The sequence below is a fragment of the Arctopsyche grandis genome, chromosome 10 (assembly GCF_051622035.1).
Source record: "Arctopsyche grandis isolate Sample6627 chromosome 10, ASM5162203v2, whole genome shotgun sequence".
NCBI classification, from domain to species: Eukaryota; Metazoa; Arthropoda; class Insecta; order Trichoptera; family Hydropsychidae; genus Arctopsyche; species Arctopsyche grandis.
In genome coordinates, this window is record NC_135364.1 from 21,520,080 (window position 1) to 21,531,030 (window position 10,951).

Sequence of the window (10,951 nt, forward strand, 5' to 3'; positions counted from 1 at the left end):
CAATGTCGAATTCTTTGATTTCGGTGATGGTTAGGTTAGTTTGGGTTAGGTTTGGTGAGGTAAGCAAGTTTTGTGGATATTTTTGCATAATCAAATTCTTTGATTTCGGTGATGGTAAGGTTAGGTTGAGTTAGGTTTGGTGAGGTAAGCACGTTTTGTGTATATTTTTAAAATGTCAAATTCTTTGATTTCGGTGATGGTTAGGTTAGGTTAGGTTAGGTTTGGTGAAGCTAGCACGATCTGTGTAAATTTTTGCAATGTCCAATTCTTTCATTTCGGTGATGGTTAGGTTAGGTTGGGTTAGGTTTAGTGAAGTAAGCACGTTTTCTGTTTTTTTTTGCAATGTCGAATTCATTGATTTCGGTGATAATTAGGCTAGGTTGGGTTAGGTTTCGTGAAGCTAGAAACGATTTGTGTATATTTTTTGCAATGTCTAATTCTTTGATTTCGGTGATGGTTAGGGTAGGTTGGGTTAGGTTTGGTGAGGTATGCACGTTTTGTGGATATTTTTGCAATGTCAAATTCTTCGATTTCGTTGATATTTAGGTTAGTTTGGGTTAGGTTTGGTGAGGTAAGCAAGTTTTGTGGATATTTTTGCATCGTCAAATTCTTTGATTTCGGTGATGGTTAGGTTAGGTTGGGTTAGGTTTCATGAAGCTAGCACGATTTGTGTATATTTTTGCAATGTCCAATTCTTTCATTTCGGTGATGTTTAGGCTAGGTTGGGTTAGGTTTCGTGAAGCTAGCACGATTTGTGTATATTTTTGCAATGTTCAATTCATTCATTTCGGTGATGGGTAGGTTAGGTTGGGTTGGGTATCGTGAAGCTAGCACGATTTGTGTATATTTTTGCAATGTCCAATTCTTTCATTTCGGTGATGGTTAGGTTAGGTTGGGTTAGGTTTGGTGAGGTTAGCACGTTTTGTGGATATTTTGGCAATGTCGAATTCATTGATTTCGGTGTTGGTTAGGTTAGGTTGGGTTAGGTTTGGTGAGGTTAGCACGTTTTGTGTATATTTTTGCAATGTCCAATTCTTTCATTTCGGTGATGGTTAGGTTAGGTTGGGTTAGGTTTAGTGAAGTAAGCACGTTTTCTGTTTTTTTTTGCAATGTCGAATTCATTGATTTCGGTGATGGTTAGGCTAGGTTGGGTTAGGTTTGGTGAGGTAAGCAAGTTTTGTGGATATTTTTGCATAATCAAATTCTTTGATTTCGGTGATGGTAAGGTTAGGTTGGGTTAGGTTTGGTGAGGTTAGCACGTTTTGTGTATATTTTTAAAATATCAAATTCTTTGATTTCGGTGATGGTTAGGTTAGGTTGGGTTAGGTTTGGTGAGGTGAGCACGTTTTGTGTATATTTTTAAAATGTCAAATTCTTTGATTTCGGTGATGGTTAGGTTAGGTTGGGTTAGGTTTGGTGAAGCTAGCACGATCTGTGTAAATTTTTGCAATGTCCAATTCTTTCATTTCGGTGATGGTTAGGTTAGGTTGGGTTAGGTTTAGTGAAGTAAGCACGTTTTCTGTTTTTTTTTTGCAATGTCGAATTCATTGATTTCGGTGATGGTTAGGCTAGGTTGGGTTAGGTTTCGTGAAGCTAGAAACGATTTGTGTATATTTTTTGCAATGTCAAATTCTTTCATTTCGGTGATGGTTAGGTTAGGTTGGGTTAGGTTTCGTGAAGTAAGCACGTTTTGTGTATATTTTTGCAATGTCAAATTCTTCGATTTCGGTGATGTTTAGGTTAGTTTGGGTTAGGTTTGGTGAGGTAAGCAAGTTTTGTGGATATTTTTGCATCGTCAAATTCTTTGATTTCGGTGATGGTTACGTGAGGTTGGGTTAGGTTTGTTGAGGTTAGCACGTATTGTGTATATTTTTGCAATGTCGAATTCATTGATTTCGGTGATGGTTAGCTTAGGTTGGGTTAGGTTTCGTGAAGCTAGCACGATCTGTGTAAATTTTTGCAATGTCCAATTCTTTCATTTCGGTGATGGTTAGGTTAGGTTGGGTTAGTTTTCGTGAAGTAAGCACGTTTTGTGTATATTTTTGGAATGTCGAATTCATTGTTTCGGTGATGGTTAGGCTAGGTTGGGTTAGGTTTCGTGAAGCTAGCACGATTTGTGTATATTTTTGCAATGTTCAATTCTTTCATTTCGGTGATGGGTAGGTTAGGTTGGGTTAGGTTAAGTGAAGTTAGCACGTTTTGTGTATATTTTTGGAATGTCGAATTCATTGATTTCGGTGATGGTTAGGTTAGGTTGGGTTAGGTTTCGTGAAGCTAGCACGATTTGTGTATATTTTTGCAATGTCCAATTCTTTTATTTCGGTGATGGTTAGGTTAGGTTGGGTTAGGTTTGGTGAGGTAGGCACGTTTTGTGGATATTTTGGCAATGTCGAATTCATTGATTTCGGTGATGGTTAGGTTAAGTTGGGTAAGGTTTCTTAAAGCTAGCACGATTTGTGTATATTTTTGCAATGTCCAATTCTTTCATTTGGTGATGGTTAGGTAAGGTTGGGTTAGGTTTAGTGAAGTAAGCACGTTTTGTGTATATTTTTCTAATGTCTAATTCTTTGATTTCGGTGATGGTTAGGTTAGGTTGGGTTAGGTTTGGTGAGGTTAGCACGTTTTGTGGATATTTTGGCAATGTCAAATTTATTGATTTCGGTGATGGTTAGGTTAGGTTGGGTTAGGTTTGGTGAAGTTAGCACGTTTTGTGTATATTTTTGCAATGTCGAATTCTTTGATTTCGGTGATGGTTAGGGTAGAATGGGTTAGGTTTGGTGAGGTATGCACGTTTTGTGGATATTTTTGCAATGTCAAATTCTTCGATTTCGTTGATGTTTAGGTTAGTTTGGGTTAGGTTTGGTGAGGTAAGCAAGTATTGTGGATATTTTTGCATCGTCAAATTCTTTGATTTCGGTGATGGTTAGGCTAGGTTGGGTTAGGTTTCGTGAAGCTAGAAACGATTTGTGTATATTTTTTGCAATGTCAAATTCTTTCATTTCGTTGATGGTTAGGTTAGGTTGGGTTAGGTTTCGTGAAGTAAGCACGTTTTGTGTATATTTTTTCAATGTCTAATTCTTTGATTTCGGTGATGGTTAGGGTAGAATGGGTTAGGTTTGGTGAGGTATGCACGTTTTGTGGATATTTTTGCAATGTCAAATTCTTCGATTTCGTTGATGTTTAGGTTAGTTTGGGTTAGGTTTGGTGAGGTAAGCAAGTATTGTGGATATTTTTGCATCGTCAAATTCTTTGATTTCGGTGATGGTTAGGTTAGGTTGGGTTAGGTTTCATGAAGCTAACACGATTTGTGTATATTTTTGCAATGTCCAATTCTTTCATTTCGGTGATGTTTAGGCTAGGTTGGGTTAGGTTTCGTGAAGCTAGCACGATTTGTGTATATTTTTGCAATGTTCAATTCATTCATTTCGGTGATGGGTAGGTTAGGTTGGGTTGGGTATCGTGAAGCTAGCACGATTTGTGTATATTTTTGCAATGTCCAATTATTTCATTTCGGTGATGGTTAGGTTAGGTTGGGTTAGGTTTGGTGAGGTTAGCACGTTTTGTGGATATTTTGGCAATGTCAAATTCATTGATTTCGGTGTTGGTTAGGTTAGTTTGGGTTAGGTTTGGTGAGGTTAGCACGTTTTGTGTATATTTTTGCAATGTCCAATTCTTTCATTTCGGTGATGGTTAGGTTAGGTTGGGTTAGGTTTAGTGAAGTAAGCACGTTTTCTGTATATTTTTGCAATGTCGAATTCATTGATTTCGGTGCTGGTTAGGTTAGGTTGGCTTAGGTTTCGTGAAGCTAGCACGATCTCTCTATATTTTTGCAATGTCCAATTCTTTCATTTCGGTGATGGTTAGATTAGGTTGGGTTAGGTTTGGTGAGGTTAGCACGTTTTGTGTATATTTTTGCAATGTCGAATTCATTGATTTCGGTGATGGTTAGGTTAAGTTGGGTAAGGTTTCTTAAAGCTAGCACGATTTGTGTATATTTTTGCAATGTCCAATTCTTTCATTTGGTGATGGTTAGGTAAGGTTGTGTTAGGTTTAGTGAAGTAATCACGTTTTGTGTATATTTTTCTAATGTCTAATTCTTTGATTTCGGTGATGGTTAGGTTAGGTTGGGTTAGGTTTGGTGAGGTTAGCACGTTTTGTGGATATTTTGGCAATGTCAAATTCATTGATTTCGGTGATGGTTAGGTTAGGTTGGGTTAGGTTTGGTGAAGTAAGCACGTTTTGTGTATATTTTTGCAATGTCGAATTCATTGATTTCGGTGCTGGTTAGGTTAGGTTGGCTTAGGTTTCGTGAAGCTAGCACGATTTCTCTATATTTTTGCAATGTCCAATTCTTTCATTTCGGTGATGGTTAGGTTAGGTTGGGTTAGGTTTGGTGAGGTAAGCACGTTTTGTGGATATTTTGGCAATGTCGAATTCATTGATTTCGGTGTTGGTTAGGTTAGGTTGGGTTAGGTTTGGTGAGGTTAGCACGATTTGTGTATATTTTTGCAATGTCCTATTCTTTCATTTCGGTGATGGTTAGGTTAGGTTGGGTTAGGTTTGGTGAGGTAAGCACGTTTTGTGGATATTTTGGCAATGTCGAATTCATTGATTTCGGTGTTGGTTAGGTTAGGTTGGGTTAGGTTTGGTGAGGTTAGCACGATTTGTGTATATTTTTGCAATGTCCAATTCTTTCATTTCGGTGATGGTTAGGTTAGGTTGGGTTAGGTTTAGTGAAGTAAGCACGTTTTCTGTATATTTTTGCAATGTCGAATTCATTGATTTCGGTGCTGGTTAGGTTAGGTTGGCTTAGGTTTCGTGAAGCTAGCACGATCTCTCTATATTTTTGCAATGTCCAATTCTTTCATTTCGGTGATGGTTAGATTAGGTTGGGTTAGGTTTGGTGAGGTTAGCACGTTTTGTGTATATTTTTGCAATGTCGAATTCATTGATTTCGGTGCTGGTTAGGTTAGGTTGGCTTAGGTTTCGTGAAGCTAGCACGATCTCTCTATATTTTTGCAATGTCCAATTCTTTCATTTCGGTGATGGTTAGGTTAGGTTGGGTTAGGTTTGGTGAGGTTAGCACGTTTTGTGTATATTTTTGCAATGTCGAATTCATTGATTTCGGTGCTGGTTAGGTTAGGTTGGCTTAGGTTTCGTGAAGCTAGCACGATCTCTCTATATTTTTGCAATGTCCAATTCTTTCATTTCGGTGATGGTTAGGTTAGGTTGGGTTAGGTATCGTGAAGCTAGCACGATTTGTGTATATTTTTGCAATGTCCAATTCTTTTATTTCGGTGATGGTTAGGTTAGGTTGGGTTAGTTTTGGTGAATTAGGCATGTTTTGTGGATATTTTGGCAATGTCGAATTCATTGATTTCGGTGATGGTTAGGTTAGGTTGGGTTAGGTTTGGTGAAGTTAGCACGTTTTGTGTATATTTTTGCAATGTCGAATTCATTGATTTCGGTGCTGGTTAGGTTAGGTTGGCATAGGTTTCGTGAAGCTAGCACGATCTCTCTATATTTTTGCAATGTCCAATTCTTTCATTTCGGTGATGGTTAGGTTAGGTTGGGTTAGGTTTGGTGAGGTTAGCACGTTTTGTGTATATTTTTGCAATGTCGAATTCATTGATTTCGGTGCTGGTTAGGTTAGGTTGGGTTAGGTTTCGTGAATCTAGCACGATTTGTGTATATTTTTGCAATGTTCAATTCTTTCATTTCGGTGATGGGTAGGTTAGGTTGGGTTAGGTATCGTGAAGCTAGCACGATTTGTGTATATTTTTGCAATGTCCAATTCTTTCATTTCGGTGATGGTTAGGTTAGGTTGGGTTAGGTTTGGTGAAGTTAGCACGTTTTGTAGATATTTTGGCAATGTCGAATTCATTGATTTCGGTGATGGTTAGGTTAGGTTGGGTTAGGTTTGGTAAGGTTAGCACGTTTTGTGTATATTTTTGCAATGTCGAATTCATTGATTTCGGTAATGGTAAGGTTAGGGTGGCTTAGGTTTCGTGAAGCAAGCACGATTTGTGTATATTTTTGCAATGTCCAATTCTTTCATTTCGGTGATGTTTAGGCTAGGTTGGGTTAGGTTTCGTGAAGCTAGCACGATTTGTGTATATTTTTGCAATGTCCAATTCTTTCATTTCGGTGATGGTTAGGTTAGGTTGGGTTAGGTATCGTGAAGCTAGCACGATTTGTGTATATTTTTGCAATGTCCAAATCTTTTATTTCGGTGATGGTTAGGTTAGGTTGGGTTAGGTTTGGTGAGGTAGGCACGTTTTGTGGATATTTTGGCAATGTCGAATTCATTGATTTCGGTGATGGTTAGGTTAGGTTGGGTTAGGTTTGGTGAGGTAAGCACGTTTTGTGTATATTTTTGCAATGTCCAATTCATTGATTTCGGTGATGGTAAGGTTAGGGTGGCTTAGGTTTCGTGAAGCTAGCACGATTTGTGTATATTTTTGCAATGTCCAATTCTTTTATTTCGGTGATGGTTAGGTTAGGTTGGGTTAGGTTTGGTGAGGTAGGCACGTTTTGTGGATATTTTGGCAATGTCGAATTCATTGATTTCGGTGCTGGTTAGGATAAGTTGGCTTAGGTATCGAGAAGCTAGCACGATTTGTGTATATTTTTGCAATGTCCAATTCTTTTATTTCGGTGATGGTTAGGTTAGGTTAAGTTTGGTTTGGTGAGGAAGGCACGTTTTGTGGATATTTTGGCAATGTCGAATTCATTGATTTCGGTGCTGGTTAGGTTAGGTTGGGTTAGGTTTGGTGAGGTTAGCACGTTTTGTGTATATTTTTGCACTGTCGAATTCATTGATTTCGGTGATGGTAAGGTTAGGGTGGCTTAGGTTTCGTGAAGCTAGCACGATATATGTATATTTTTGCAATGTCCAATTCTTTCATTTCGGTGATGGTAAGGTTAGGTTGGGTTAGGTTTCGTGAAGTAAGCCCGTTTTGTGTATATTTTTGCAACGTCTAATTCTTTGATTTCGGTGATGGTTAGGTTAGGTTGGGTAAGGTTTGGTGAGGTAAGCACGTTTTGTGTATATTTTTGCAATGTCGAATTCATTGATTTCGGTGCTGGTTAGGTTAAGTTGGCTTAGGTATCGTGACGCTAGCACGATTTGTGTATATTTTTGCAATGTCCAATTCTTTTATTTCGATGATGGTTAGGTTAGGTTAAGTTTGGTTTGGTGAGGTAGGCACGTTTTGTGGATATTTTGGCAATGTCGAATTCATTGATTTCGGTGATGGTTAGGTTAGGTTGGGTTAGGTTTGGTAAGGTTAGCACGTTTTGTGTATATTTTTGCGATGTCGAATTCATTGATTTCGGTAATGGTAAGGTTAGGGTGGCTTAGGTTTCGTGAAGCAAGCACGATTTGTGTATATTTTTGCAATGTCCAATTCTTTCATTTCGGTGATGTTTAGGCTAGGTTGGGTTAGGTTTCGTGAAGCTAGCACGATTTGTGTATATTTTTGCAATGTCCAATTCTTTCATTTCGGTGATGGTTAGGTTAGGTTGGGTTAGGTTTGGTGAGGTAGGCACGTTTTGTGGATATTTTGGCAATGTCGAATTCATTGATTTCGGTGATGGTAAGGTTAGGGTGGCTTAGGTTTCGTGAAGCTAGCACGATTTGTGTATATTTTTGCAATGTCCAATTCTTTTATTTCGGTGATGGTTAGGTTAGGTTGGGTTAGGTTTGGTGAGGTAGGCACGTTTTGTGGATATTTTGGCAATGTCGAATTCATTGATTTCGGTAATGGTTAGGTTAGGTTGGGTTAGGTTTGGTGAGGTTAGCACGTTTTGTGTATATTTTTGCAATGTCGAATTCATTGATTTTGGTGCTGGTTAGGTTAAGTTGCCTTAGGTATCGTGAAGCTAGCACGATTTGTGTATATTTTTGCAATGTCCAATTCTTTAATTTCATTGATGTTTAGGCTAGGTTGGGTTAGGTTTCGTGAAGCTAGCACGATTTTTGTATACTTTTGCAATGTCCAATTCTTTCATTTCGGTGATGGTTAGGTTAGGTTGGGTTAGGTATCGTGAAGCTAGCACGATTTGTGTATATTTTTGCAATGTCCAATTCTTTTATTTCGGTGATGGTTAGGTTGAGTTGGGTTAGGTTTGGTGAGGTAGGCACGTTTTGTGGATATTTTGGCAATGTCGAATTCATTGATTTCGGTAATGGTTAGGTTAGGTTGGGTTAGGTTTGGTGAGGTTAGCACGTTTTGTGTATATTTTTGCAATGTCGAATTCATTGATTTCGGTGCTGGTTAGGTTAAGTTGGCTTAGGTATCGTGAAGCTAGCACGATTTGTGTATATTTTTGCAATGTCCAATTCTTTTATTTCGATGATGGTTAGGTTAGGTTATGTTTGGTTTGGTGAGGTAGGCACGTTTTGTGGATATTTTGGCAATGTCGAATTCATTGATTTCGGTGCTGGTTAGGTTAGGTTGGGTTAGGTTTGGTGAGGTTAGCACGTTTTTTGTATATTTTTGCACTGTCGAATTCATTGATTTCGGTGATGGTAACTTTAGGGTGGCTTAGGTTTCGTGAAGCTAGCACGATATCTGTATATTTTTGCAATGTCCAATTCTTTCATTTCGGTGATGGTAAGGTTAGGTTGGGTTAGGTTTCGTGAAGTAAGCCCGTTTTGTGTATATTTTTGCAACGTCTAATTCTTTGATTTCGGTGATGGTTAGGTTAGGTTGGGTTAGGTTTGGTGAGGTTAGCACGTTTTGTGGATATTTTGGCAATGTCAATTTCTTTGATTTCGGTGACAGTTAGGTTAGTTTGGGTTAGGTTTGGTGTGTCTAGCACGGTTTGTGTATATTTTTGCATTGTCGAATTCATTGATTTCGGTGATAGTTAGGATAGGTTGGGTTAGGTTTGTTGGGGTTATCACGTTTTGTGTATAATTTTGGAATGTCGAATTTATTGATTTCGATGATGGTTAGGCTAGGTTGGGTTAGGTTTAGTGAAGCTAGCACGATTTGTGTATATTTTTGCAATGTCCAATTCTTTCATTTCGGTGATGGTTAGGTTAGGTTGGGTTAGGTTAAGTGAAGTTAGCACGTTTTGTGTATATTTTTGGAATGTCGAATTCATTGATTTCGGTGATGGTTAGGCTAGGTTGGGTTAGGTTTCGTGAAGCTAGCACGATTTGTGTATATTTTTGCAATGTCCAATTCTTTCATTTCGGTGATGGTTAGGTTAGGTTGGGTTAGGTTTGGTGAGGTTAGCACGTTTTGTGGATATTTTTGGAATGTCGAATTCATTGATTTCGGTGATGGTTAGGTTAGGTTGGGTTAGGTTTCGTGAAGCTAGCACGATTTGTGTATATTTTTGCAATGTCCAATTCTTTCATTTCGGTGATGGTTAGGTTAGGTTGGGTTAGGTTTGGTGAGGTTAGCACGTTTTGTGGATATTTTGGCAATGTCAAATTCATTGATTTCGGTGATGGTTAGGTTAGGTTGGGTTAGGTTTGGTGAAGTTAGCACGTTTTGTGTATATTTTTGCAATGTCGAATTCATTGATTTCGGTGCTGGTTAGGTTAGGTTGGCTTAGGTTTCGTGAAGCTAGCACGATCTCTCTATATTTTTGCAATGTCCAATTCTTTCATTTCGGTGATGGTTAGATTAGGTTGGGTTAGGTTTGGTGAGGTTAGCACGTTTTGTGTATATTTTTGCAATGTCGAATTCATTGATTTCGGTGCTGGTTAGGTTAGGTTGGCTTAGGTTTCGTGAAGCAAGCACGTTTTGTGTATATTTTTGCAATGTCCAATTCTTTAATTTCATTGATGTTTAGGCTAGGTTGGGTTAGGTTTCGTGAAGCTAGCACGATTTGTGTATATTTTTGCAATGTCCAATTCTTTTATTTCGGTGATGGTTAGGTTAGGTTGGGTTAGGTTTGGTGAGGTAGGCACGTTTTGTGGATATTTTGGCAATGTCGAATTCATTGATTTCGGTAATGGTTAGGTTAGGTTGGGTTAGGTTTGGTGAGGTTAGCACGTTTTGTGTATATTTTTGCAATGTCGAATTCATTGATTTCGGTGCTGGTTAGGTAAAGTTGGCTTAGGTATCGTGAAGCTAGCACGATTTGTGTATATTTTTGCAATGTCCAATTCTTTTATTTCGATGATGGTTAGGTTAGGTTAAGTTTGGTTTGGTGAGGTAGGCACGTTTTGTGGATATTTTGGCAATGTCGAATTCATTGATTTCGGTGCTGGTTAGGTTAGGTTGGGTTAGGTTTGGTGAGGTTAGCACGTTTTGTGTATATTTTTGCAATGTCGAATTCATTGATTTCGGTAATGGTAAGGTTAGGGTGGCTTAGGTTTCGTGAAGCAAGCACGATTTGTGTATATTTTTGCAATGTCCAATTCTTTCATTTCGGTGATGTTTAGGCTAGGTTGGGTTAGGTTTCGTGAAGCTAGCACGATTTGTGTATATTTTTGCAATGTCCAATTCTTTCATTTCGGTGATGGTTAGGTTAGGTTGGGTTAGGTTTCGTGAAGCTAGCACGATTTGTGTATATTTTTGCAATGTCCAATTCTTTTATTTCGGTGATGGTTAGGTTAGGTTGGGTTAGGTTTGGTGAGGTAGGCACGTTTTGTGGATATTTTGGCAATGTCGAATTCATTGATTTCGGTAATGGTTAGGTTAGGTTGGGTTAGGTTTGGTGAGGTTAGAACGTTTTGTGTATATTTTTGCAATGTCGAATTCATTGATTTCGGTGCTGGTTAGGTTAAGTTGGCTTAGGTATCGTGAAGCTAGCACGATTTGTGTATATTTTTGCAATGTCCAATTCTTTTATTTCGGTGATGGTTAGGTTAGGTTAAGTTTGGTTTGGTGAGGAAGGCACGTTTTGGCAATGTCGATTTCTTTGATTTCGGTGACAGTTAGGTTAGTTTGGCTTAGGTTTGGTGTGTCTAGCACGGTTTGTGTAT